This window comes from Oncorhynchus kisutch, linkage group LG14 (assembly GCF_002021735.2).
Source record: "Oncorhynchus kisutch isolate 150728-3 linkage group LG14, Okis_V2, whole genome shotgun sequence".
In the NCBI taxonomy this organism is placed as follows: Eukaryota; Metazoa; Chordata; class Actinopteri; order Salmoniformes; family Salmonidae; genus Oncorhynchus; species Oncorhynchus kisutch.
Window position 1 is genome coordinate 80,285,664 of NC_034187.2, and position 27,383 is coordinate 80,313,046.

At 50.6% G+C, this 27,383-nt stretch overlaps 1 long non-coding RNA gene across 1 annotated transcript; it reads right to left on the reverse strand.

Moving 5' to 3' along the window:
• Positions 1-1,633: 1,633 nt before the first annotated feature.
• On the reverse strand, positions 1,634-27,086 carry LOC116353431 (uncharacterized). The gene is made up of 3 exons (XR_004202909.1): positions 26,440-27,086; positions 5,287-5,499; positions 1,634-3,063 (listed from the first exon to the last, which is right to left on the reverse strand). It is a non-coding gene; the product is annotated as an uncharacterized LOC116353431 (long non-coding RNA).
• Between the last annotated feature and the right edge of the window lie 297 nt (positions 27,087-27,383).

Consider the following 27,383-nt stretch of genomic DNA (forward strand, 5'->3'; position numbering starts at 1 on the left):
AGCTGATTGGTTGACACACTAAATTGAGACATTTCGTGACTAAACTTAACACAAAAAAATTACATTTCCAAACAGAGATAATGACATAAAACACAATGGAAAAAGACTTGAGTATCTTAAATATCATGAGCAGAAATCCCCAATTCATCTCCATCGTTCATTGAAATTGATGGGTTATTTAGAACAAAACCTTTCGATATTGCCAATAATTTCAATTACTATTTCAGTCAAACAACTCAGAAGTGAAATGACAACATTGAATCATCAAATAATGAAAGGGAAAGATCGCTGTTTACAAGGGCACAGGGCGAGACCCAGATGCAAACACGGATGGTTCGAGTCTCTGATATTTTTTATAATCCAAGGGGCAGGCAAGAGATCATAAACAAGGTCAGAGTCCAGGAGGTACAGAGTGGCAGGAAGGCTCAAGGGCAGGGCAGGCAGTATGGTCAGGCAGGCTAATAATGTAATAATGTATAATCTGAGGACCCATGCCAAATCTTTTCAGTCTCCTGAGGGGGAAAAGGCGGGGATCTTGCCTTCTTCACAACTGTCTTGGTGTGTTTGGACCATGATAGTTTGTTGGTGATGTGGACACCAAGGAACTTGAAACTCTCGACCCGCTCCACTTCAGCCCCATCGATGTTAATGGGGGTCTGTTCAGCCCTTTTCCTGTAGTCCACGATCAGCTCCTTTGTCTTGCTCACATTGAGGAAGAAGGGTTGTTGTCCTGGCACCACACTGGTCTCTGACCTCCCTATTGGCTGTCTCATCGTTGTCGGTGATCAAGCCTGTCACCATTGTGTTGTCAGCAAACTTCATGATGGTGTTGGAGTCGTGCTTGGCCTCGCAGTCGTGGGTGAACAGGGAGTAGAGGAGGGGACTAAGCACACACCCCTGAGAGGCCCCTGTGTTGAGAGTCAGCGTGGCAAATGTGTTTTTGCCTAACCTTACCACCTGAGGGCGGCCCATCAGGAAGTCCAGGATCCAGTTGCAGAGGGAGGCGTTTAGTCCCAGGGTCTTTAGTTTAGTGATGAACTTTGAGGACACTATGGTGTTGAACGCTGAGCTGTAGTCAATTAACAGCATTCTCACATAGGTGTTCCTTTTGTCCAGGTGGGAAAGGGCAGTGCGATAGAGATAGCGTCCTCTGTGGATCTGTTGGGGCGGTATGTGAATTGGAGTGGATCTAGGGTTTCTGGGATGATGGCGTTGATGTGAGCCATGACCAGCCTTTCAAAGCCCTTCCTGGTTGCAGACATGATTACAGCTACGGGTCGGTAGTCATTTAGGCAGGTCACCTTCGCTTTCTTGGGCACTTGAACTATGGTGGTCTGCTTGAAACATGTAGGTATTACAGACTCGGTCAGGGAGAGGTTGAAAAGGTCAGTGAAGACACTTGCCAGTTGGTCCGTGCTCGGGAGTACACATCCTGGTAATCCGTCTGGCCCTGCAGCTTTGTGAATGTTAACCTGTTTAAAAGGTCTCGCTCACATCCATACTTCAGTGTTGCTTGCCTCAAAGCGAGCATATTGTTACATTTCAGTGCAGCCTTTGATGTTACTGATCATACATTGTTATTAAATAAACTCACTTACTATGACTTTACATCACCTGATAGTCTAAACAAGGAGTTACAGTCAGTATCAGAATGGGTGATTAATAATAGACTGGTCTTAAATACATCGACAGCTAAAAGCGTTGTGATTGGTTGAAAACATTCTCTAAGACCTAAACCTCCACTGTAGTTGTGTATAAAGGGTGTGACCATTGAACAAGTTCAGGAAGCTAAACTCCCAGGTATAACATTATATAGTCAATTATCATGGTCAAGTCATATTGACTAAGTTGTTGTGAAGATAGGGAGGGGTCTGTCTGTTATAAAAAAAGATGCTCTGTGTTTTCTAAACAAAAATCTACTGTACTAGTTGTTCAGACTCTGGTCTTGTCTCATCTTGATTACTTTCCAGTAATATGGTAAAGTGCAACAAAGAAAGACCTAACAAAGGTGGAGCTGACTCAGAACAGAGCAGCACACCTTGCCTGTCATCTACAACATGCATGTCAGTCTTTCCTGGTTGAGGGTTGAAGAGAGATTAACTGCTTCTCTTCTCGTTTTTATTAGAAATATCACAGTATTATACAGAGCCATGATCGCGTGGAACTTCCATCTCCAATTACTCAAGCGAACAGCAAAAGTACCTTTAAGAAAACGATTAAACAACACCTCATGTAACGGCGTGGACTGTGAGGACACACACACACACACAGAGTTAGTCCAAAGGCACTTAAATCTTTTGTCCTGCCCATTCACCCTCTGAATGACACACATACACAATCCATGTCTCAATTGTCTAAAGGCTTTAAAATCCTTCTTTAACCTGTCTCCTCCCCTTCATCTTTAACCCGTCTCCTCCTCTTCATCTACACTGATTGAAGTGGATTTAACAATGGACATCAACAAGGGATGATAGCCTATGTCACGGAAAGAGCAGGTGTTCCTAATATTTTGTACACTCAATGTATATGTGAACCAAATATATCATTACCATCATTATACAATATCATAACATCACTGACATGCTCCCTCCCCAAACGATGTAATAATATAAAGCAGTATCTCTCTCTCTCTCTGATGAGAGTAATACAGGGTTCCTCATCCACAGACTTGACCCCAGTGGTCACCATGGTGACAGGGCCAGCGGTGGTTACCGTAGCCATGGTAACAATGTTCCGGAGGGTTCCGACAATTCTGGGTAACGGGTCCCAGACGCTCAAGGACATCATGGAGACTCTGGGACATCACACGGTAACACACACGTCACTCACACATCCACACGGTAACACATACAGTAAATCACTCTCATACACAACAGATATACACATGTAACATGCACAATACTCACAGACAGGGCTGCTCACTCTCGTTTCCATGACAACAGGACTGAGAGCTGACCCTGGCTGCCATAGCAACAGTTAATCACACCACTGCTGTAGTTACAAACTGCAACCACTGGAGGGAGTAAAACACACACTTTCCTTCTTTCTTCCTCCCAAATCGATCTGAAGAGAGGTAGATAGATATAGATACTGTAGATAGGTAGATAGATATAGATACTGTAGATAGGTAGATAGATATAGATACTGTAGATTGGTAGATAGATATAGATACTGTAGATTGGTAGATAGATATAGATACTGTAGATAGGTAGATATATAGATTTATATAGATACTGTAGATAAATATACATACTGTAGATAGGTAGATAGATGTAGATACTGTAGATTGGTAGATAGTTATAGATACTGTAGATAGGTAGATAGATATATACACTGTAGATAGATAGGTATAGATACTGTAGATAGATAGGTATAGATACTGTAGATCAAATCAAATGTATTTATATAGCCCTTCTTACATCAGCTGATATCTCAAAGTGCTGTACAGAAAGATAGATAGGTATAGATACTGTAGATAGGTATTTAGATATATATTCTTTAGATAGGTAGGTAGATATAGATACTGTAGATAGATATAGATACTGTAGATAGGTGTATATATATATATTCTATAGATAGGTGTATATATACAGTGGGGCAAAAAAGTATTTAGTCAGCCACCAATTGTGCAAGTTCTCCCACTTAAAAAGATGAGAGAGGCCTGTAATTTTCATCATAGGTACACTTCAACTATGACAGACAAAATGAGGAAAAAAATCCAGAAAATCACATTGTAGGATTTTTTATGAATTTATTTGCAAATTATGGTGGAAAATAAGTATTTGGTCACCTACAAACAAGCAAGATTTCTGGCTCTCACAGACCTGTAACTTCTTCTTTAAGAGGCTTCTCTGTCCTCCACTCGTTACCTGTATTAATGGCACCTGTTTGAACTTGTTATCAGTGTAAAGGACACCTGTCCACAACCTCAAACAGTCACATTCCAAACTCCACTATGGCCAAGACCAAAGAGATGTCAAAGGACACCAGAAACAAAATTGTAGACCTGAATCTGACCTGAGACTGAATCTGCAATAGGTAAGCAGCTTGGTTTGAAGAAATCAACTGTGGGAACAATTATTAGGAAATGGAAGACCTACAAGACCACTGATAATCTCCCTCGATCTGGGGCTCCACGCAAGATCTCACCCCGTGGGGTCAAAATGATCACAAGAACGGTAAGCAAACATCCCAGAACCACACGGGGGGACCTAGTGAATGACCTACAGAGAGCTGGGACCAAAGTAACAAAGCCTACCGTCAGAACTTTTTGGTAAAAACTCAACTCGTCGTGTTTGGAAGACAAAGAATGCTGAGTTGCATCCAAAGAACACCATACCTACTGTGAAGCATGGGGGTGGAAACATCATGCTTTGGGGCTGTTTTTCTGCAAAGGGACCAGGACGACTGATCCGTGTAAAGGAAAGAATGAATGGGGCCATGTATCGTGAGATTTTGAGTGAAAACCTCCTTCCATCAGCAAGGGCATTGAAGATGAAACGTGGCTGGGTCTTTCAGCATGACAATGATCCCAAACACACCGCCCGGGCAATGAAGGAGTGGCTTCGTAAGAACCATTTCAAGGTCCTGGAGTGGCCTAGCCAGTCTCCAGATCTCAACCCCATAGAAAATCTTTGGAGGGAGTTGAAAGTCCGTGTTGCCCAGCAACAGCCCCAAAACATCACTGCTCTAGAGGAGATCTGCATGGAGGAATGGGCCAAAATACCAGCAACAGTGTGTGAAAACCTTGTGAAGAATTACAGAAAATGTTTGACCTCAAGCATTGCCAACAAAGGGTATTTAACAAAGTATTGAGGTAAACTTTTGTTATTGACCAAATACTTATTTTCCACCATAATTTGCAAATCAATTCATAAAAAATCCTACAATGTGATTTTCTGGATTTTTTTTCTAATTTTGTCTGTCATAGTTGAAGTGTACCTATGATGAAAATTACAGGCCTCTCTCATATTTTTAAGTGGGAGAACTTGCACAATTGGTGGCTGACTAAATACTTTTTGCCCCACTGTAACTACTGTAGATGTAAGTGTAGAGAGAGAGAAGGAGATACATTATATACTCTAATGGAACATAGACGGAACACTAATGGAACACTTGTCTCCTTTTCATCGTTTTGCTGCTATTTAATGATGTAAACTAAAGTGTGTCGTCAGCAGTGATGCATACAAACACACATGGGTTGTGACCCTTGAAAAATGCACTTATTGCACAAATTCAGACTTTTTGTCTCCGTTTTTCTGCCAGGTGGACTTTCTGTATGCTGACCTGCTGAGTTCAGGGTTGAGTGGAGTGCTGAGTGGAGGGTTCTGCAGAACTCTGGGGCGCGTCCATCTCCTGGTTGCCACGGTGCACCTCCAGTGGGCGGGCTTTGAGGTTGGTGGAACAGAGGCTGAGGTGCTCCGCTATTGGTTCAGCGTTCTAGAGGGGCTCCAGGACGCTGGGTTTTGACTGGCCCATAGCTCTCCAGGGCAAAGCGTCCTATGGCACAAAGTGGAAAACTCACACAGCTTTTATACACTGAGCTGGGTTAACAATAGGCCTATACACTGAGACACACAAACACAGAGAAACACACAGACACACACTCTCTCTCAGCCTGTCTCTCTCTCTCTCTCTGTCTCAGCCTGTCTCTCTCTCTCTCAGCCTGTCTCTCTCTCATCCTGTCTCTCTCTCTCAGCCTCTCTAGCTCTCTCAGCCTCTCTAGCTCTCTCAGTCTCTCTAGCTCTCTCAGCCTCTCTAGCTCTCTCAGCCTCTCTAGCCTCTCTAGCTCTCTCAGCCTCTCTAGCTCTCTCAGCCTCTCTAGCTCTCTCAGCCTCTCTAGCTCTCTCAGCCTATCTCTATCTCTCTCAGTCTCTCTCTCTCTCAGCCTGTCTGTCGGTCAGTATATTCCACTGCGGTGTTTGTCCCATGTTGGTGAAAAAATAAATCTACACCAGTGTTTCCCAGTCTGAGGGTCAGGAGTCAAGACTTGGGTACTTTTAGTCGGTTGCAACCAGAACCACTCCTTACTGGGTCAGAGTTTTAGATTATGACTAGAGACATTGTTCAGTTCACCTGAAGGGTCACTAGAAAATGGTGAAGGTTTAGGCGGGTCCCTCACCTAAAATCTCTTTCAAGTCTCCCTGCAGCCCAATAAAACAATCTGGGCAGTGGACACAACAATGGTTTGGGAACCAGCCAGCCACTGCCTAGAGATTAGCCTGCCTAATCTGTTAACCTAGAACCAGTTAGACAATACTGGCTGGTGTAGTTTAGCACTGAGCACACAACATGTCAACCATTGTTGAACGGGAATAAAGTATTCTATTCTTTGCAATTCTATTCTGTCTGGGACTTTTCAGTGCAGACCGGGGATCAAAGCCATTCATTCAAACACTCACTTTAGTCACCTTAGCTTTATTAATCAATACGATTTTATGTAGGCTACCTTTTAAACATTTTTATAATCTATTTATTGTGAGTTGAGTATTAAAATGGTCTTTCACGGTGTGAAAATGACAGTAGTATTATTATTATGTGAGCTTAATGTTCCCTCTAAACTGCGGCCGTGTGCAGGAATGCAGTTTCCCCTTTGCCACACATATTAGCCTGCGCAGAGAAACACGAGATTGAACTTCACTCAACTTTATAGAGTTTTCTCCCGTTAGTTAACACTATCAACGGTTCCCTTTACTGTGGGAATTGTGATCGATTCAACGTAAATATTAGCCACTTTCAATGCAACGTACCGAAACAAAACTAACTATGCAAGACTTAGTATGTAAAACTAACTGTGCAAGAGATTTAGTTTTAGGCAGAGTGCATGGATTCTAATTGCAAAGGGTGCGTTTGAGCGGATCACTTTGTCAGATGGTCACCGCCTTTCAAAATGTGTTGCATTATGGGCCACAAAAAAAATTGTCCGACTTGTGCCTACATGTCGACTGCATGAACTTTACAAAAATGATCAAAATATCATGAAGGTTTGACTGCTGTTGCTCTTCGCCAGCTTCATCCAGCAGCCATCGCCTGCATTGTGGGAGAATCTTGGCACCCCCTCACTCCTTGACTTTCATCTAGTCGGTTGCTTTAACCTTGCCACTCAAACGCGACCATTGACAGACACAACTCAGGCTCTTACTCTATACTTAGACAGGCCAAACCAATCAGAGCTGCAGAAGGCCTATACTATATGCAAATTGGTCATTGCCATATATGGATCTTTGCCATTCACTTTGATCTAGACTGTGGGCGCGTTCGAGCGGATCCCTTTTTGTCAAGTTGGTGACCATCGTCAAAGTGTGTTGCATTATGGGGATAAAAATTGTCTGACGTGTGCCTACATGTCAACTCTCAGTCTGTCGAGATTTGTGCCCAGGCGAGGATGAGCGATGACGTTTATTGGGCCGGCGGATCAAGCGGGGAGTGAGACCTGTCAATAGACCTGCAGCATTAGGAAGGATCGTTGATCTGTGTGGCAGACTCATCTGATGAGAATCCGGAGGCTCCGCTCCCAAAGTGTGCAAGTTGAGATTTCAATTCTCTTGCTTTGAATTTCTGACAGTGAGTGCAAGAGCTGCTAGCCTGTGCAGCCGCTTGAGCATGTTCAACTCCCAAAGCAAAGAACGCAAAGTGTGTGCTCATCTGAGGCTGGGAGCTGTTTTTCACACTTGTTGACATGGGTAGAACGACATTCGTGTACTGCACTTAATCAGTGTGCAGAGAACGGATTTTCACATAAGAGAAGTCTGTTCCAAGAAAAATGAAACCAAAAAATAGCTTTCTGTTTCGATGTGTGTATGCTTCGATTGCCTCCGTATCGGTTCGGATGCTTTGAGAGAAAGTTTGAGTTTGAGTTTATTTTTTATTTAAAAAAAGTTATACTAACCTTGGCTCTGACCCGTTGTGCTTCAGGGTCAAGAATCCCGCCTAAATAAGTATCAAGATCCGGGCTCGAAACAGCCGTCTACATGAAGCTATCCGACTGGCACAGTCAAGTAAGTGTGGACTGTCAGTCTTGGCATTGGTGGACTCGGTTAAGCAAGGACAGGTTTACAGCACTGCTGAGATTTGTGATCACAGCATAACTCCAAGCGAGGGAGTGGTAATGATGGATCAATGGGCTGGTGTGGCAGTCAAGCAGGGCCTGGCACGACACCATGGGTCAACAAGCTAACTAGCTACGGTAGCTATTTTTGGCTAACTTAGCTAACTAACTTCTGAGGTAACGGAATAGACCCGAAGCTAACTAGCTAACTAGCTAGCTAGCTAGCACACAGAGATGGAAATGCCCCTAAAAAGCAATACAAGTAGCTAGTATGGGTGAGCACAATAACTAAGTAGGTTAGAGAAAAATCAACTACTCACGGCACTTCCTTGAGTCATTGAAGAATCGTAATTTCATAAGAAAGTAATCCGAAGGGGTTTACTAGCATTCTCGTAACGTCAAACACATAAAAGTGAGAGTGAAGAAAAGACAGTATGTCACGACTCACCGCCTTCTATAGCGACAGGTCATCTACAGTGGGACAAAAAAGTATTTAGTCAGCCACCAATTGTGCAAGTTCTCCCACTTAAAAAGATGAGAGAGGCCTGTAATTTTCATCATAGGTACACTTCAACTATGACAGACAGAATGAGAAAAAAAAATCCAGAAAATCACATTGTAGGATTTTTTTATGAATTTGAGCTGACTAAATACTTTTTTTTTGCCCCCACTGTAGGTACAGTAAGGGTGTGACGTGACTGTAAACATCTTGGATATTAAGCATCTCAATCACATGGCGTGAAGGGGAAGCATGTGTTCCCATAGGATGTTTGCCGACCCCGTTATAAAAACAAAAGAGAACATGATTTAGCGCATTACTATCTATAAGGGCATAAGCGTTAGAATATCTATCTTCAATATCTGAAGACAAAATGTATCATATATTTATAGGAGCTGATCCGTTGTCAGTATTGTGGAATAATTCTAATGTTAAAGAAAGATTTGAATGGAGAAAGCTGATCCGAGACTCGCTAAGCGAACGTTCTCTCAGCACGGTGATGTTTTGAGAAACCTATGTTGCATCTTTGGCCATTGGGGCGGCAGGGCCTAGTGGTTAGAGTGTAGGGGCGGCAGGTACCCTAGTGGTTAGAGTGTAGAGGCGGCAGGGCCTAGTGGTTAGAGTGTAGAGGCGGCAGGTACCCTAGTGGTTAGAGTGTAGGGGCGGCAGGGCCTAGTGGTTAGAGTGTAGAGGTGGCAGGGTAGCCTAGTGGTTAGAGTGTAGAGGTGGCAGGGTAGTCTAGTGGTTAGAGTGTAGGGGCGGCAGGGTAGCCTAGTGGTTAGAGTGTAGAGGTGGCAGGGTAGTCTAGTGGTTAGAGTGTAGAGGTGGCAGGGTAGCCTAGTGGTTAGAGTGTAGAGGTGGCAGGGTAGTCTAGTGGTTAGAGTGTAGGGGCGGCAGGGCCTAGTGGTTAGAGCGTAGAGGCGGCAGGTACCCTAGTGGTTAGAGTGTAGAGGTGGCAGGGTAGCCTAGTGGTTAGAGTGTAGAGGCGGCAGGGCCTAGTGGTTAGAGTGTAGAGGCGGCAGGTACCCTAGTGGTTAGAGTGTAGGGGCGGCAGGTAGCCTAGTGGTTAGAGTGTAGAGGTGGCAGGGTAGTCTAGTGGTTAGAGTGTAGGGGCGGCAGGGTAGCCTAGTGGTTAGAGTGTAGAGGCGGCAGGTACCCTAGTGGTTAGAGTGTAGAGGTGGCAGGGTAGTCTAGTGGTTAGAGTGTAGAGGTGGCAGGGTAGTCTAGTGGTTAGAGTGTAGAGGCGGCAGGTACCCTAGTGGTTAGAGTGTAGAGGCGGCAGGTACCCTAGTGGTTAGAGTGTAGAGGTGGCAGGGTAGTCTAGTGGTTAGAGTGTAGAGGTGGCAGGGTAGTCTAGTGGTTAGAGTGTAGAGGTGGCAGGGTAGCCTAGTGGTTAGAGTGTAGAGGCGGCAGGTACCCTAGTGGTTAGAGTGTAGAGGTGGCAGGGCCTAGTGGTTAGAGTGTAGAGGCGGCAGGTACCCTAGTGGTTAGAGTGTAGGGGCGGCAGGGTAGCCTAGTGGTTAGAGTGTAGGGGAGGCAGGGTAGCCTAGTGGTTAGAGTGTAGAGGTGGCAGGGTAGCCTAGTGGTTAGAGTGTAGAGGTGGCAGGGTAGCCTAGTGGTTAGAGTGTAGAGGCGGCAGGGTAGCCTAGTGGTTAGAGTGTAGGGGCGGCAGGGTAGCCTAGTGGTTAGAGTGTAGAGGTGGCAGGGTAGTCTAGTGGTTAGAGTGTAGAGGTGGCAGGGCCTAGTGGTTAGAGTGTAGAGGCGGCAGGTACCCTAGTGGTTAGAGTGTAGAGGTGGCAGGGTAGCCTAGTGGTTAGAGCGTAGAGGTGGCAGGTACCCTAGTGGTTAGAGTTGTAGAGGTGGCAGGGTAGCCTAGTGGTTAGAGTGTAGAGGTGGCAGGTAGCCTAGTGGTTAGAGTGTAGAGGTGGCAGGGTAGTCTAGTGGTTAGAGTGTAGGGGCGGCAGGGCCTAGTGGTTAGAGTGTAGAGGTGGCAGGCAGCCTAGTGGTTAGAATGTAGAGGTGGCAGGGTAGTCTAGTGGTTAGAGTGTAGGGGCGGCAGGGTAGCCTAGTGGTTAGAGTGTAGAGGTGGCAGGGTAGCCTAGTGGTTAGAGTGTAGGGGCGGCAGGGTAGCCTAGTGGTTAGAGCGTAGAGGTGGCAGGGTAGCCTAGTGGTTAGAGTGTAGAGGTGGCAGGGTAGCCTAGTGGTTAGAGCGTAGAGGTGGCAGGGTAGCCTAGTGGTTAGAGCGTAGAGGTGGCAGGGTAGCCTAGTGGTTAGAGTGTAGAGGTGGCAGGCAGCCTAGTGGTTAGAGTGTAGAGGTGGCAGGGTAGTCTAGTGGTTAGAGTGTAGGGGGCGGCAGGGTAGCCTAGTGGTTAGAGTGTAGAGGTGGCAGGGTAGCCTAGTGGTTAGAGTGTAGAGGTGGCAGGGTAAACTAGTGGTTAGAGCGTAGAGGTGGCAGGGTAGACTAGTGGTTAGAGCGTAGAGGTGGCAGGGTAGCCTAGTGGTTAGAGCGTAGAGGTGGCAGGGTAGCCTAGTGGTTAGAGTGTAGAGGTGGCAGGGTAGCCTAGTGGTTAGAGTGTAGAGGTGGCAGGGTAGCCTAGTGGTTAGAGTGTAGGGGCGGCAGGGTAGCCTAGTGGTTAGAGTGTAGAGGTGGCAGGGTAGCCTAGTGGTTAGAGTGTAGAGGTGGCAGGGTAGCCTAGTGGTTAGAGCGTAGAGGTGGCAGGGTAGCCTAGTGGTTAGAGTGTAGAGGTGGCAGGGTAGCCTAGTGGTTAGAGTGTAGAGGTGGCAGGGTAGCCTAGTGGTTAGAGTGTAGAGGGGGCAGGGCAGACTAGTGGTTAGAGCGTAGAGGTGGCAGGGTAGCCTAGTGGTTAGAGCGTAGAGGTGGCAGGGTAGCCTAGTGGTTAGAGTGTAGGGGCGGCAGGGCCTAGTGGTTAGAGTGAAGAGGTGGCAGGGTAGCCTAGTGGTTAGAGTGTAGAGGTGGCAGGGTAGTCTAGTGGTTAGAGTGTAGAGGGGGCAGGGCAGACTAGTGGTTAGAGCGTAGAGGTGGCAGGGTAGCCTAGTGGTTAGAGCGTAGAGGTGGCAGGGTAGCCTAGTGGTTAGAGCGTAGAGGTGGCAGGGTAGCCTAGTGGTTAGAGCGTAGAGGTGGCAGGGTAGCCTAGTGGTTAGAGTGTAGGGCGGCAGGGTAGCCTAGTGGTTAGAGTGTAGAGGTGGCAGGGTAGCCTAGTGGTTAGAGTGTAGAGGTGGCAGGGTAGACTAGTGGTTAGAGCGTAGAGGTGGCAGGGTAGCCTAGTGGTTAGAGTGTAGAGGTGGCAGGGTAGTCTAGTGGTTAGAGTGTAGAGGTGGCAGGGTAGACTAGTGGTTAGAGCGTAGAGGTGGCAGGGTAGACTAGTGGTTAGAGCGTAGAGGTGGCAGGGTAGCCTAGTGGTTAGAGCGTAGAGGTGGCAGGGTAGCCTAGTGGTTAGAGCGTAGAGGTGGCAGGGTAGCCTAGTGGTTAGAGTGTAGAGGTGGCAGGTAGTCTAGTGGTTAGAGTGTAGGGGTGGCAGGGTAGCCTAGTGGTTAGAGTGTAGAGGTGGCAGGGTAGCCTAGTGGTTAGAGTGTAGGGGCGGCAGGGTAGCCTAGTGGTTAGAGTGTAGGGGTGGCAGGGTAGCCTAGTGGTTAGAGTGTAGGGGTGGCAGGGTAGCCTAGTGGTTAGAGTGTAGGGGGCGGCAGGGTAGCCTAGTGGTTAGAGTGTAGAGGCGGCAGGTACCCTAGTGGTTAGAGTGTAGGGGCGGCAGGGCCTAGTGGTTAGAGTGTAGAGGTGGCAGGGTAGTCTAGTGGTTAGAGTGTAGAGGTGGCAGGGTAGCCTAGTGGTTAGAGTGTAGAGGTGGCAGGGTAGTCTAGTGGTTAGAGTGTAGGGGCGGCAGGGCCTAGTGGTTAGAGCGTAGAGGCGGCAGGTACCCTAGTGGTTAGAGTGTAGAGGTGGCAGGGTAGTCTAGTGGTTAGAGTGTAGAGGTGGCAGGGTAGTCTAGTGGTTAGAGTGTAGAGGCGGCAGGTACCCTAGTGGTTAGAGTGTAGAGGTGGCAGGGCCTAGTGGTTAGAGTGTAGAGGCGGCAGGTACCCTAGTGGTTAGAGTGTAGGGGCGGCAGGGTAGCCTAGTGGTTAGAGTGTAGGGGAGGCAGGGTAGCCTAGTGGTTAGAGTGTAGAGGTGGCAGGGTAGCCTAGTGGTTAGAGTGTAGAGGTGGCAGGGTAGCCTAGTGGTTAGAGTGTAGAGGCGGCAGGGTAGCCTAGTGGTTAGAGTGTAGGGGCGGCAGGGCCTAGTGGTTAGAGTGTAGAGGTGGCAGGGTAGTCTAGTGGTTAGAGTGTAGAGGTGGCAGGGCCTAGTGGTTAGAGTGTAGAGGCGGCAGGTACCCTAGTGGTTAGAGTGTAGAGGTGGCAGGGTAGCCTAGTGGTTAGAGCGTAGAGGTGGCAGGTACCCTAGTGGTTAGAGTGTAGAGGTGGCAGGGTAGCCTAGTGGTTAGAGTGTAGAGGTGGCAGGGTAGCCTAGTGGTTAGAGTGTAGAGGCGGCAGGGTAGCCTAGTGGTTAGAGTGTAGGGGCGGCAGGGCCTAGTGGTTAGAGTGTAGAGGTGGCAGGTAGCCTAGTGGTTAGAGTGTAGAGGTGGCAGGGTAGTCTAGTGGTTAGAGTGTAGGGGCGGCAGGGTAGCCTAGTGGTTAGAGCGTAGAGGTGGCAGGGTAGCCTAGTGGTTAGAGTGTAGAGGTGGCAGGGTAGTCTAGTGGTTAGAGTGTAGGGGCGGCAGGGTAGCCTAGTGGTTAGAGTGTAGAGGTGGCAGGGTAGCCTAGTGGTTAGAGTGTAGGGGCGGCAGGGTAGCCTAGTGGTTAGAGCGTAGAGGTGGCAGGGTAGCCTAGTGGTTAGAGTGTAGAGGTGGCAGGGTAGCCTAGTGGTTAGAGCGTAGAGGTGGCAGGGTAGCCTAGTGGTTAGAGCGTAGAGGTGGCAGGGTAGCCTAGTGGTTAGAGTGTAGAGGTGGCAGGCAGCCTAGTGGTTAGAGTGTAGAGGTGGCAGGGTAGTCTAGTGGTTAGAGTGTAGGGGCGGCAGGGTAGCCTAGTGGTTAGAGTGTAGAGGTGGCAGGGTAGCCTAGTGGTTAGAGTGTAGAGGTGGCAGGGTAAACTAGTGGTTAGAGCGTAGAGGTGGCAGGGTAGACTAGTGGTTAGAGTGTAGGGGCGGCAGGGCCTAGTGGTTAGAGTGTAGAGGTGGCAGGGTAGCCTAGTGGTTAGAGTGTAGAGGTGGCAGGGTAGACTAGTGGTTAGAGCGTAGAGGTGGCAGGGTAGACTAGTGGTTAGAGCGTAGAGGTGGCAGGGTAGCCTAGTGGTTAGAGCGTAGAGGTGGCAGGGTAGCCTAGTGGTTAGAGCGTAGAGGTGGCAGGGTAGCCTAGTGGTTAGAGTGTAGAGGTGGCAGGTAGTCTAGTGGTTAGAGTGTAGGGGTGGCAGGGTAGCCTAGTGGTTAGAGTGTAGAGGTGGCAGGTAGTCTAGTGGTTAGAGTGTAGGGGTGGCAGGGTAGTCTAGTGGTTAGAGTGTAGAGGTGGCAGGGCCTAGTGGTTAGAGTGTAGAGGTGGCAGGGTAGCCTAGTGGTTAGAGTATAGAGGTGGCAGGGTAGTCTAGTGGTTAGAGTGTAGAGGTGGCAGGGCCTAGTGGTTAGAGTGTAGAGGTGGCAGGGTAGCCTAGTGGTTAGAGTGTAGGGGCGGCAGGGCCTAGTGGTTAGAGTGTAGAGGTGGCAGGGTAGCCTAGTGGTTAGAGTGTAGAGGTGGCAGGGTAGTCTAGTGGTTAGAGTGTAGAGGGGGCAGGGCAGACTAGTGGTTAGAGCGTAGAGGTGGCAGGGTAGCCTAGTGGTTAGAGCGTAGAGGTGGCAGGGTAGCCTAGTGGTTAGAGTGTAGGGGCGGCAGGGCCTAGTGGTTAGAGTGAAGAGGTGGCAGGGTAGCCTAGTGGTTAGAGTGTAGAGGTGGCAGGGTAGTCTAGTGGTTAGAGTGTAGAGGGGGCAGGGCAGACTAGTGGTTAGAGCGTAGAGGTGGCAGGGTAGCCTAGTGGTTAGAGCGTAGAGGTGGCAGGGTAGCCTAGTGGTTAGAGCGTAGAGGTGGCAGGGTAGCCTAGTGGTTAGAGCGTAGAGGTGGCAGGGTAGCCTAGTGGTTAGAGTGTAGGGGCGGCAGGGTAGCCTAGTGGTTAGAGTGTAGAGGTGGCAGGGTAGCCTAGTGGTTAGAGTGTAGAGGTGGCAGGGTAGACTAGTGGTTAGAGCGTAGAGGTGGCAGGGTAGCCTAGTGGTTAGAGTGTAGAGGTGGCAGGGTAGTCTAGTGGTTAGAGTGTAGGGGCGGCAGGGTAGCCTAGTGGTTAGAGTGTAGAGGTGGCAGGGTAGCCTAGTGGTTAGAGAGTAGAGGTGGCAGGGTAGACTAGTGGTTAGAGCGTAGAGGTGGCAGGGTAGACTAGTGGTTAGAGCGTAGAGGTGGCAGGGTAGCCTAGTGGTTAGAGCGTAGAGGTGGCAGGGTAGCCTAGTGGTTAGAGCGTAGAGGTGGCAGGGTAGCCTAGTGGTTAGAGTGTAGAGGTGGCAGGTAGTCTAGTGGTTAGAGTGTAGGGGTGGCAGGGTAGCCTAGTGGTTAGAGTGTAGAGGTGGCAGGGTAGTCTAGTGGTTAGAGTGTAGAGGTGGCAGGGCCTAGTGGTTAGAGTGTAGAGGCGGCAGGTACCCTAGTGGTTAGAGTGTAGAGGTGGCAGGGTAGCCTAGTGGTTAGAGCGTAGAGGTGGCAGGTACCCTAGTGGTTAGAGTGTAGAGGTGGCAGGGTAGCCTAGTGGTTAGAGTGTAGAGGTGGCAGGGTAGCCTAGTGGTTAGAGTGTAGAGGCGGCAGGGTAGCCTAGTGGTTAGAGTGTAGGGGCGGCAGGGCCTAGTGGTTAGAGTGTAGAGGTGGCAGGTAGCCTAGTGGTTAGAGTGTAGAGGTGGCAGGGTAGTCTAGTGGTTAGAGTGTAGGGGCGGCAGGGCCTAGTGGTTAGAGTGTAGAGGTGGCAGGCAGCCTAGTGGTTAGAATGTAGAGGTGGCAGGGTAGTCTAGTGGTTAGAGTGTAGGGGCGGCAGGGTAGCCTAGTGGTTAGAGTGTAGAGGTGGCAGGGTAGTCTAGTGGTTAGAGTGTAGGGGCGGCAGGGTAGCCTAGTGGTTAGAGTGTAGAGGTGGCAGGGTAGCCTAGTGGTTAGAGTGTAGGGGCGGCAGGGTAGCCTAGTGGTTAGAGCGTAGAGGTGGCAGGGTAGCCTAGTGGTTAGAGTGTAGAGGTGGCAGGGTAGCCTAGTGGTTAGAGCGTAGAGGTGGCAGGGTAGCCTAGTGGTTAGAGCGTAGAGGTGGCAGGGTAGCCTAGTGGTTAGAGTGTAGAGGTGGCAGGCAGCCTAGTGGTTAGAGTGTAGAGGTGGCAGGGTAGCCTAGTGGTTAGAGTGTAGAGGCGGCAGGGTAGCCTAGTGGTTAGAGTGTAGGGGCGGCAGGGCCTAGTGGTTAGAGTGTAGAGGTGGCAGGTAGCCTAGTGGTTAGAGTGTAGAGGTGGCAGGGTAGCCTAGTGGTTAGAGTGTAGAGGTGGCAGGGTAGCCTAGTGGTTAGAGCGTAGAGGTGGCAGGGTAGCCTAGTGGTTAGAGCGTAGAGGTGGCAGGGTAGCCTAGTGGTTAGAGTGTAGAGGTGGCAGGGTAGCCTAGTGGTTAGAGTGTAGAGGTGGCAGGGTAGCCTAGTGGTTAGAGTGTAGAGGCGGCAGGGTAGCCTAGTGGTTAGAGTGTAGGGGCGGCAGGGCCTAGTGGTTAGAGTGTAGAGGTGGCAGGTAGCCTAGTGGTTAGAGTGTAGAGGTGGCAGGGTAGTCTAGTGGTTAGAGTGTAGGGGCGGCAGGGCCTAGTGGTTAGAGTGTAGAGGTGGCAGGCAGCCTAGTGGTTAGAATGTAGAGGTGGCAGGGTAGTCTAGTGGTTAGAGTGTAGGGGCGGCAGGGTAGCCTAGTGGTTAGAGTGTAGAGGTGGCAGGGTAGCCTAGTGGTTAGAGTGTAGGGGCGGCAGGGTAGCCTAGTGGTTAGAGCGTAGAGGTGGCAGGGTAGCCTAGTGGTTAGAGTGTAGAGGTGGCAGGGTAGCCTAGTGGTTAGAGCGTAGAGGTGGCAGGGTAGCCTAGTGGTTAGAGCGTAGAGGTGGCAGGGTAGCCTAGTGGTTAGAGTGTAGAGGTGGCAGGCAGCCTAGTGGTTAGAGTGTAGAGGTGGCAGGGTAGCCTAGTGGTTAGAGTGTAGAGGCGGCAGGGTAGCCTAGTGGTTAGAGTGTAGGGGCGGCAGGGCCTAGTGGTTAGAGTGTAGAGGTGGCAGGTAGCCTAGTGGTTAGAGTGTAGAGGTGGCAGGGTAGCCTAGTGGTTAGAGTGTAGAGGTGGCAGGGTAGCCTAGTGGTTAGAGCGTAGAGGTGGCAGGGTAGCCTAGTGGTTAGAGCGTAGAGGTGGCAGGGTAGCCTAGTGGTTAGAGTGTAGAGGTGGCAGGGTAGCCTAGTGGTTAGAGTGTAGAGGTGGCAGGGTAGCCTAGTGGTTAGAGTGTAGAGGCGGCAGGGTAGCCTAGTGGTTAGAGTGTAGGGGCGGCAGGGCCTAGTGGTTAGAGTGTAGAGGTGGCAGGTAGCCTAGTGGTTAGAGTGTAGAGGTGGCAGGGTAGTCTAGTGGTTAGAGTGTAGGGGCGGCAGGGCCTAGTGGTTAGAGTGTAGAGGTGGCAGGCAGCCTAGTGGTTAGAATGTAGAGGTGGCAGGGTAGTCTAGTGGTTAGAGTGTAGGGGCGGCAGGGTAGCCTAGTGGTTAGAGTGTAGAGGTGGCAGGGTAGTCTAGTGGTTAGAGTGTAGGGGCGGCAGGGTAGCCTAGTGGTTAGAGTGTAGAGGTGGCAGGGTAGCCTAGTGGTTAGAGTGTAGGGGCGGCAGGGTAGCCTAGTGGTTAGAGCGTAGAGGTGGCAGGGTAGCCTAGTGGTTAGAGTGTAGAGGTGGCAGGGTAGCCTAGTGGTTAGAGCGTAGAGGTGGCAGGGTAGCCTAGTGGTTAGAGCGTAGAGGTGGCAGGGTAGCCTAGTGGTTAGAGTGTAGAGGTGGCAGGCAGCCTAGTGGTTAGAGTGTAGAGGTGGCAGGGTAGTCTAGTGGTTAGAGTGTAGGGGCGGCAGGGTAGCCTAGTGGTTAGAGTGTAGAGGTGGCAGGGTAGCCTAGTGGTTAGAGTGTAGAGGTGGCAGGGTAAACTAGTGGTTAGAGCGTAGAGGTGGCAGGGTAGACTAGTGGTTAGAGCGTAGAGGTGGCAGGGTAGAATAGTGGTTAGAGCGTAGAGGTGGCAGGGTAGCCTAGTGGTTAGAGTGTAGAGGTGGCAGGGTAGCCTAGTGGTTAGAGTGTAGAGGTGGCAGGGTAGCCTAGTGGTTAGAGTGTAGGGGCGGCAGGGTAGCCTAGTGGTTAGAGTGTAGAGGTGGCAGGGTAGCCTAGTGGTTAGAGTGTAGAGGTGGCAGGGTAGCCTAGTGGTTAGAGTGTAGAGGTGGCAGGGTAGCCTAGTGGTTAGAGCGTAGAGGTGGCAGGGTAGCCTAGTGGTTAGAGTGTAGAGGTGGCAGGGTAGCCTAGTGGTTAGAGTGTAGAGGTGGCAGGGTAGCCTAGTGGTTAGAGTGTAGAGGTGGCAGGGTAAACTAGTGGTTAGAGCGTAGAGGTGGCAGGGTAGACTAGTGGTTAGAGCGTAGAGGTGGCAGGGTAGCCTAGTGGTTAGAGCGTAGAGGTGGCAGGGTAGCCTAGTGGTTAGAGTGTAGAGGTGGCAGGGTAGCCTAGTGGTTAGAGTGTAGAGGTGGCAGGGTAGCCTAGTGGTTAGAGTGTAGGGGCGGCAGGGTAGCCTAGTGGTTAGAGTGTAGAGGTGGCAGGGTAGCCTAGTGGTTAGAGTGTAGAGGTGGCAGGGTAGCCTAGTGGTTAGAGCGTAGAGGTGGCAGGGTAGCCTAGTGGTTAGAGTGTAGAGGTGGCAGGGTAGCCTAGTGGTTAGAGTGTAGGGGCGGCAGGGCCTAGTGGTTAGAGTGAAGAGGTGGCAGGGTAGCCTAGTGGTTAGAGTGTAGAGGTGGCAGGGTAGTCTAGTGGTTAGAGTGTAGAGGGGGCAGGGCAGACTAGTGGTTAGAGTGTAGGGGCGGCAGGGTAGCCTAGTGGTTAGAGCGTAGAGGTGGCAGGGTAGCCTAGTGGTTAGAGTGTAGAGGTGGCAGGGTAGCCTAGTGGTTAGAGCGTAGAGGTGGCAGGGTAGCCTAGTGGTTAGAGCGTAGAGGTGGCAGGGTAGCCTAGTGGTTAGAGTGTAGAGGTGGCAGGCAGCCTAGTGGTTAGAGTGTAGAGGTGGCAGGGTAGCCTAGTGGTTAGAGTGTAGAGGCGGCAGGGTAGCCTAGTGGTTAGAGTGTAGGGGCGGCAGGGCCTAGTGGTTAGAGTGTAGAGGTGGCAGGTAGCCTAGTGGTTAGAGTGTAGAGGTGGCAGGGTAGCCTAGTGGTTAGAGTGTAGAGGTGGCAGGGTAGCCTAGTGGTTAGAGCGTAGAGGTGGCAGGGTAGCCTAGTGGTTAGAGCGTAGAGGTGGCAGGGTAGCCTAGTGGTTAGAGTGTAGAGGTGGCAGGGTAGCCTAGTGGTTAGAGTGTAGAGGTGGCAGGGTAGCCTAGTGGTTAGAGTGTAGAGGCGGCAGGGTAGCCTAGTGGTTAGAGTGTAGGGGCGGCAGGGCCTAGTGGTTAGAGTGTAGAGGTGGCAGGTAGCCTAGTGGTTAGAGTGTAGAGGTGGCAGGGTAGTCTAGTGGTTAGAGTGTAGGGGCGGCAGGGCCTAGTGGTTAGAGTGTAGAGGTGGCAGGCAGCCTAGTGGTTAGAATGTAGAGGTGGCAGGGTAGTCTAGTGGTTAGAGTGTAGGGGCGGCAGGGTAGCCTAGTGGTTAGAGTGTAGAGGTGGCAGGGTAGTCTAGTGGTTAGAGTGTAGGGGCGGCAGGGTAGCCTAGTGGTTAGAGTGTAGAGGTGGCAGGGTAGCCTAGTGGTTAGAGTGTAGGGGCGGCAGGGTAGCCTAGTGGTTAGAGCGTAGAGGTGGCAGGGTAGCCTAGTGGTTAGAGTGTAGAGGTGGCAGGGTAGCCTAGTGGTTAGAGCGTAGAGGTGGCAGGGTAGCCTAGTGGTTAGAGCGTAGAGGTGGCAGGGTAGCCTAGTGGTTAGAGTGTAGAGGTGGCAGGCAGCCTAGTGGTTAGAGTGTAGAGGTGGCAGGGTAGTCTAGTGGTTAGAGTGTAGGGGCGGCAGGGTAGCCTAGTGGTTAGAGTGTAGAGGTGGCAGGGTAGCCTAGTGGTTAGAGTGTAGAGGTGGCAGGGTAAACTAGTGGTTAGAGCGTAGAGGTGGCAGGGTAGACTAGTGGTTAGAGCGTAGAGGTGGCAGGGTAGAATAGTGGTTAGAGCGTAGAGGTGGCAGGGTAGCCTAGTGGTTAGAGTGTAGAGGTGGCAGGGTAGCCTAGTGGTTAGAGTGTAGAGGTGGCAGGGTAGCCTAGTGGTTAGAGTGTAGGGGCGGCAGGGTAGCCTAGTGGTTAGAGTGTAGAGGTGGCAGGGTAGCCTAGTGGTTAGAGTGTAGAGGTGGCAGGGTAGCCTAGTGGTTAGAGTGTAGAGGTGGCAGGGTAGCCTAGTGGTTAGAGCGTAGAGGTGGCAGGGTAGCCTAGTGGTTAGAGTGTAGAGGTGGCAGGGTAGCCTAGTGGTTAGAGTGTAGAGGTGGCAGGGTAGCCTAGTGGTTAGAGTGTAGAGGTGGCAGGGTAAACTAGTGGTTAGAGCGTAGAGGTGGCAGGGTAGACTAGTGGTTAGAGCGTAGAGGTGGCAGGGTAGCCTAGTGGTTAGAGCGTAGAGGTGGCAGGGTAGCCTAGTGGTTAGAGTGTAGAGGTGGCAGGGTAGCCTAGTGGTTAGAGTGTAGAGGTGGCAGGGTAGCCTAGTGGTTAGAGTGTAGGGGCGGCAGGGTAGCCTAGTGGTTAGAGTGTAGAGGTGGCAGGGTAGCCTAGTGGTTAGAGTGTAGAGGTGGCAGGGTAGCCTAGTGGTTAGAGCGTAGAGGTGGCAGGGTAGCCTAGTGGTTAGAGTGTAGAGGTGGCAGGGTAGCCTAGTGGTTAGAGTGTAGGGGCGGCAGGGCCTAGTGGTTAGAGTGAAGAGGTGGCAGGGTAGCCTAGTGGTTAGAGTGTAGAGGTGGCAGGGTAGTCTAGTGGTTAGAGTGTAGAGGGGGCAGGGCAGACTAGTGGTTAGAGCGTAGAGGTGGCAGGGTAGCCTAGTGGTTAGAGCGTAGAGGTGGCAGGGTAGCCTAGTGGTTAGAGCGTAGAGGTGGCAGGGTAGCCTAGTGGTTAGAGCGTAGAGGTGGCAGGGTAGCCTAGTGGTTAGAGTGTAGGGGCGGCAGGGTAGCCTAGTGGTTAGAGTGTAGAGGTGGCAGGGTAGCCTAGTGGTTAGAGTGTAGAGGTGGCAGGGTAGACTAGTGGTTAGAGCGTAGAGGTGGCAGGGTAGCCTAGTGGTTAGAGTGTAGAGGTGGCAGGGTAGTCTAGTGGTTAGAGTGTAGGGGCGGCAGGGTAGCCTAGTGGTTAGAGTGTAGAGGTGGCAGGGTAGCCTAGTGGTTAGAGTGTAGAGGTGGCAGGGTAGACTAGTGGTTAGAGCGTAGAGGTGGCAGGGTAGACTAGTGGTTAGAGCGTAGAGGTGGCAGGGTAGCCTAGTGGTTAGAGCGTAGAGGTGGCAGGGTAGCCTAGTGGTTAGAGCGTAGAGGTGGCAGGGTAGCCTAGTGGTTAGAGTGTAGAGGTGGCAGGTAGTCTAGTGGTTAGAGTGTAGGGGTGGCAGGGTAGCCTAGTGGTTAGAGTGTAGAGGTGGCAGGTAGTCTAGTGGTTAGAGTGTAGAGGTGGCAGGGTAGTCTAGTGGTTAGAGTGTAGGGGCGGCAGGGTAGCCTAGTGGTTAGAGTGTAGAGGTGGCAGGGTAGCCTAGTGGTTAGAGTGTAGAGGTGGCAGGGTAGACTAGTGGTTAGAGCGTAGAGGTGGCAGGGTAGACTAGTGGTTAGAGCGTAGAGGTGGCAGGGTAGCCTAGTGGTTAGAGCGTAGAGGTGGCAGGGTAGCCTAGTGGTTAGAGCGTAGAGGTGGCAGGGTAGCCTAGTGGTTAGAGTGTAGAGGTGGCAGGTAGTCTAGTGGTTAGAGTGTAGGGGTGGCAGGGTAGCCTAGTGGTTAGAGTGTAGAGGTGGCAGGTAGTCTAGTGGTTAGAGTGTAGGGGTGGCAGGGTAGTCTAGTGGTTAGAGTGTAGAGGTGGCAGGGCCTAGTGGTTAGAGTGTAGAGGTGGCAGGGTAGCCTAGTGGTTAGAGTATAGAGGTGGCAGGGTAGTCTAGTGGTTAGAGTGTAGAGGTGGCAGGGCCTAGTGGTTAGAGTGTAGAGGTGGCAGGGTAGCCTAGTGGTTAGAGTGTAGGGGCGGCAGGGCCTAGTGGTTAGAGTGTAGAGGTGGCAGGGTAGCCTAGTGGTTAGAGTGTAGAGGTGGCAGGGTAGTCTAGTGGTTAGAGTGTAGAGGGGGCAGGGCAGACTAGTGGTTAGAGCGTAGAGGTGGCAGGGTAGCCTAGTGGTTAGAGCGTAGAGGTGGCAGGGTAGCCTAGTGGTTAGAGTGTAGAGGTGGCAGGGTAGCCTAGTGGTTAGAGCGTAGAGGTGGCAGGGTAGCCTAGTGGTTAGAGTGTAGAGGTGGCAGGGTAGCCTAGTGGTTAGAGCGTAGAGGTGGCAGGGTAGCCTAGTGGTTAGAGTGTAGAGGTGGCAGGCAGCCTAGTGGTTAGAATGTAGAGGTGGCAGGGTAGTCTAGTGGTTAGAGTGTAGGGGCGGCAGGGTAGCCTAGTGGTTAGAGTGTAGAGGTGGCAGGGTAGCCTAGTGGTTAGAGTGTAGAGGTGGCAGGGTAGCCTAGTGGTTAGAGTGTAGAGGTGGCAGGGTAGCCTAGTGGTTAGAGTGTAGAGGTGGCAGGGTAGCCTAGTGGTTAGAGTGTAGGGGCGGCAGGGTAGCCTAGTGGTTAGAGTGTAGAGGTGGCAGGGTAGCCTAGTGGTTAGAGTGTAGAGGTGGCAGGGTAGCCTAGTGGTTAGAGCGTAGAGGTGGCAGGGTAGCCTAGTGGTTAGAGTGTAGAGGTGGCAGGGTAGCCTAGTGGTTAGAGTGTAGAGGTGGCAGGGTAGCCTAGTGGTTAGAGTGTAGAGGCGGCAGGGTAGCCTAGTGGTTAGAGTGTAGAGGTGGCAGGGTAGCCTAGTGGTTAGAGTGTAGAGGCGGCAGGGTAGCCTAGTGGTTAGAGTGTAGGGACGGCAGGGTAGCCTAGTGGTTAGAGTGTAGGGGCGGCAGGTAGCCTAGTGGTTAGAGTGTAGGGGCGGCAGGTAGCCTAGTGGTTAGAGTGTAGGGGTGGCAGGGTAGCCTAGTGGTTAGAGTGTAGAGGTGGCAGGTAGCCTAGTGGTTAGAGTGTAGAGGTGGCAGGTAGCCTAGTGGTTAGAGTGTAGAGGTGGCAGGGCCTAGTGGTTAGAGTGTAGAGGTGGCAGGGTAGCCTAGTGGTTAGAGTGTAGAGGTGGCAGGGTAGCCTAGTGGTTAGAGTGTAGAGGTGGCAGGTAGCCTAGTGGTTAGAGTGTAGAGGTGGCAGGTAGCCTAGTGGTTAGAGTGTAGAGGTGGCAGGGTAGTCTAGTGGTTAGAGTGTAGAGGTGGCAGGGCCTAGTGGTTAGAGTGTAGAGGTGGCAGGGTAGCCTAGTGGTTAGAGTATAGAGGTGGCAGGGTAGTCTAGTGGTTAGAGTGTAGAGGTGGCAGGGCCTAGTGGTTAGAGTGTAGAGGTGGCAGGGTAGCCTAGTGGTTAGAGTGTAGGGGCGGCAGGGCCTAGTGGTTAGAGTGTAGAGGTGGCAGGGTAGCCTAGTGGTTAGAGTGTAGAGGTGGCAGGGTAGTCTAGTGGTTAGAGTGTAGAGGGGGCAGGGCAGACTAGTGGTTAGAGCGTAGAGGTGGCAGGGTAGCCTAGTGGTTAGAGCGTAGAGGTGGCAGGGTAGCCTAGTGGTTAGAGTGTAGAGGTGGCAGGGTAGCCTAGTGGTTAGAGCGTAGAGGTGGCAGGGTAGCCTAGTGGTTAGAGCGTAGAGGTGGCAGGGTAGCCTAGTGGTTAGAGTGTAGAGGTGGCAGGCAGCCTAGTGGTTAGAATGTAGAGGTGGCAGGGTAGTCTAGTGGTTAGAGTGTAGGGGCGGCAGGGTAGCCTAGTGGTTAGAGTGTAGAGGTGGCAGGGTAGCCTAGTGGTTAGAGTGTAGAGGTGGCAGGGTAGCCTAGTGGTTAGAGTGTAGAGGTGGCAGGGTAGCCTAGTGGTTAGAGTGTAGAGGTGGCAGGGTAGCCTAGTGGTTAGAGCGTAGAGGTGGCAGGGTAGCCTAGTGGTTAGAGTGTAGAGGTGGCAGGGTAGCCTAGTGGTTAGAGCGTAGAGGTGGCAGGGTAGCCTAGTGGTTAGAGCGTAGAGGTGGCAGGGTAGCCTAGTGGTTAGAGTGTAGAGGTGGCAGGCAGCCTAGTGGTTAGAATGTAGAGGTGGCAGGGTAGTCTAGTGGTTAGAGTGTAGGGGCGGCAGGGTAGCCTAGTGGTTAGAGTGTAGAGGTGGCAGGGTAGCCTAGTGGTTAGAGTGTAGAGGTGGCAGGGTAGCCTAGTGGTTAGAGTGTAGAGGTGGCAGGGTAGCCTAGTGGTTAGAGTGTAGAGGTGGCAGGGTAGCCTAGTGGTTAGAGCGTAGAGGTGGCAGGGTAGCCTAGTGGTTAGAGTGTAGAGGTGGCAGGGTAGTCTAGTGGTTAGAGTGTAGAGGTGGCAGGGTAGCCTAGTGGTTAGAGTGTAGAGGTGGCAGGGTAGCCTAGTGGTTAGAGTGTAGGGGCGGCAGGGTAGCCTAGTGGTTAGAGCGTAGAGGTGGCAGGGTAGCCTAGTGGTTAGAGTGTAGAGGTGGCAGGGTAGCCTAGTGGTTAGAGTGTAGGGACGGCAGGGTAGCCTAGTGGTTAGAGTGTAGAGGCGGCAGGTAGCCTAGTGGTTAGAGCGTAGAGGTGGCAGGGTAGCCTAGTGGTTAGAGTGTAGAGGTGGCAGGGTAGCCTAGTGGTTAGAGTGTAGAGGTGGCAGGGTAGCCTAGTGGTTAGAGTGTAGAGGTGGCAGGGTAGCCTAGTGGTTAGAGTGTAGAGGCGGCAGGGTAGCCTAGTGGTTAGAGTGTAGAGGTGGCAGGGTAGCCTAGTGGTTAGAGTGTAGAGGCGGCAGGGTAGCCTAGTGGTTAGAGTGTAGGGACGGCAGGGTAGCCTAGTGGTTAGAGTGTAGGGGCGGCAGGTAGCCTAGTGGTTAGAGCGTAGGGGCGGCAGGTAGCCTAGTGGTTAGAGTGTAGGGGCGGCAGGGTAGCCTAGTGGTTAGAGCGTAGAGGTGGCAGGGTAGCCTAGTGGTTAGAGTGTAGAGGCGGCAGGGTAGCCTAGTGGTTAGAGCGTAGAGGTGGCAGGGTAGCCTAGAGGTTAGAGTGTAGAGGCGGCAGGGTAGCCTAGTGGTTAGAGCGTAGAGGTGGCAGGGTAGCCTAGTGGTTAGAGTGTAGAGGTGGCAGGGTAGCCTAGTGGTTAGAGTGTAGAGATGGCAGGGTAGCCTAGTGGTTAGAGTGTAGAGGCGGCAGGGTAGCCTAGTGGTTAGAGTGTAGAGGTGGCAGGGTAGCCTAGTGGTTAGAGTGTAGAGGCGGCAGGGTAGCCTAGTGGTTAGAGTGTAGGGACGGCAGGGTAGCCTAGTGGTTAGAGTGTAGGGGCGGCAGGTAGCCTAGTGGTTAGAGTGTAGGGGCGGCAGGTAGCCTAGTGGTTAGAGTGTAGGGGCGGCAGGGTAGCCTAGTGGTTAGAGCGTAGAGGTGGCAGGGTAGCCTAGTGGTTAGAGTGTAGAGGCGGCAGGGTAGCCTAGTGGTTAGAGCGTAGAGGTGGCAGGGTAGCCTAGTGGTTAGAGTGTGGAGGCGGCAGGGTAGCCTAGTGGTTAGAGAGTAGAGGTGGCAGGGTAGCCTAGTGGTTAGAGTGTAGAGGCGGCAGGGTAGCCTAGTGGTTAGAGTGTAGAGGCGGCAGGGTAGCCTAGTGTTTAGAGTGTAGAGGTGGCAGGGTAGCCTAGTGGTTAGAGTGTAGAGGCGGCAGGGTAGCCTAGTGGTTAGAGTGTAGGGGCGGCAGGGTAGCCTAGTGGTTAGAGTGTAGGGGCGGCAGGGTAGCCTAGTGGTTAGAGCGTTGGACTAGTAACCGGAAGGTTGCAAGTTCAAACCTGTACAAATCTGTCGTTCTGCCCCTGAACAGGCAGTTAACCCACTGTTCCTAGGCTGTCATTGAAAATAAGAATTTGTTCTTAACTGGTTAAATAAAGGTTGTAAGAAAGAACTATTTTGGGGAGCGTTCGTTTGAACGTTTGCCAGTGTTGGGGAAGCTACTCTGGAAATATGGTTTACCTAGCTACCAATTATTTCACACTACAAGAAATGAAGATACACTAAAGCTAACCTTAAGCTTAGTTAAAGTCACTTAGAAAAAGTAGTTCACTACATTAAAACTACTAGGTGAAATATTATCATAACTAAATCTGAAATATCATAGACTACAATTGCAACAGATCACAGTGTCAGATGTTAACAGAATGTGTAATTTAGCAGACTAGATGTAACAGTATAACTTTAGACCGTCCCCTCGCCCATACCCGGGCCCCTCTGCACACATCAACAACAGTCACCCCTCGAAGCATCGTTACCCATCACTCCACAAAAGCCGCGGCCCTTGCAGAGCAAAGGGGAACTACTACTTCAAGGTCTCAGAGCAAGTGATGTCACCGATTGAAACGCTATTTAGCGCGCACCACCGCTAACTAAGCTAGCAATTTCACATTCGTTACATAAACACAACAAAAATTGAGAATTAGACAAAAGGTGTTTCAGGTGAGATGTAAACAGGTCTGATGCCTGAAAAAGAAAGTAAATTTGTGCCTACTTCACCCAAGAAGTGTGTAGTTCCAGTAGTTAGCTACACCACTACACAGGTAAAACATATTTGGATTTAGTTCAACTACCACCAAGCTGCTGAAAAATGTTATTCAAATGACTAAACTCAGCAACAAAAAAAGAAACGCCCCTTTTCAAATTGTTCTATTGAATGTTTATATACTAAAGGCAGCCCTGAAATTTGCTCAGTGCCAAAATGTTTGTTTTTTAGTTGGGTTGGAGGGGGGTTGATTATCTGACGACGAGTACAATGTGAAGACATTTATTGATTTCAAAGTTTTCATATTTTATAAGTGCAATATAATAGTAATCTTCCATTGTACTAGTCTACTTACAAGTTTCATCACACTCGAACATTTCACAGATAGCATACTACACATGACGGTGACACGGTATACAAGCCTTTATAACCTCCTATTCTGCATAATAAGCTTCTATTCACTCTCAAAATGCCAGTCCATTCCTGGGAGGTGTTCTAACCAAAGACCGTGAAATGCATGGAAGAAGCCATCGATGACGTCACCGCATTGTTTCCTATGAGAATGCTCAGCTTGTTAAAATGAGCAAGGAAGTGTCTTTTCAGCGTGTCGCAATCTTGCTACATGGAGGAGTTTTGGAAACATTTGTACGCACATTTTGTGCTACTCTAGGAAGTGACGTTGCAGGACTGCTCAGTGCTGCCTCCTCTCATGGAGTGTCTCAAGTTGAAGGCCACTCGAGGTACTGCAGGCTTCCATTAGCAACTAAAGTATACTTATAACTTTGTCTGTGTGTGACTTTAAAGTAATCGGTTCAACGACACACATTTGGTGAAATAAAAGCAATTATTGGTAAAATTAACTGTATTCGAAAAAAATATTTATATCCACGAATATTGACTACGAAGATCGCCATTTCCCCATTCTACTATAATGGGGGATCGATGCTGTTTTC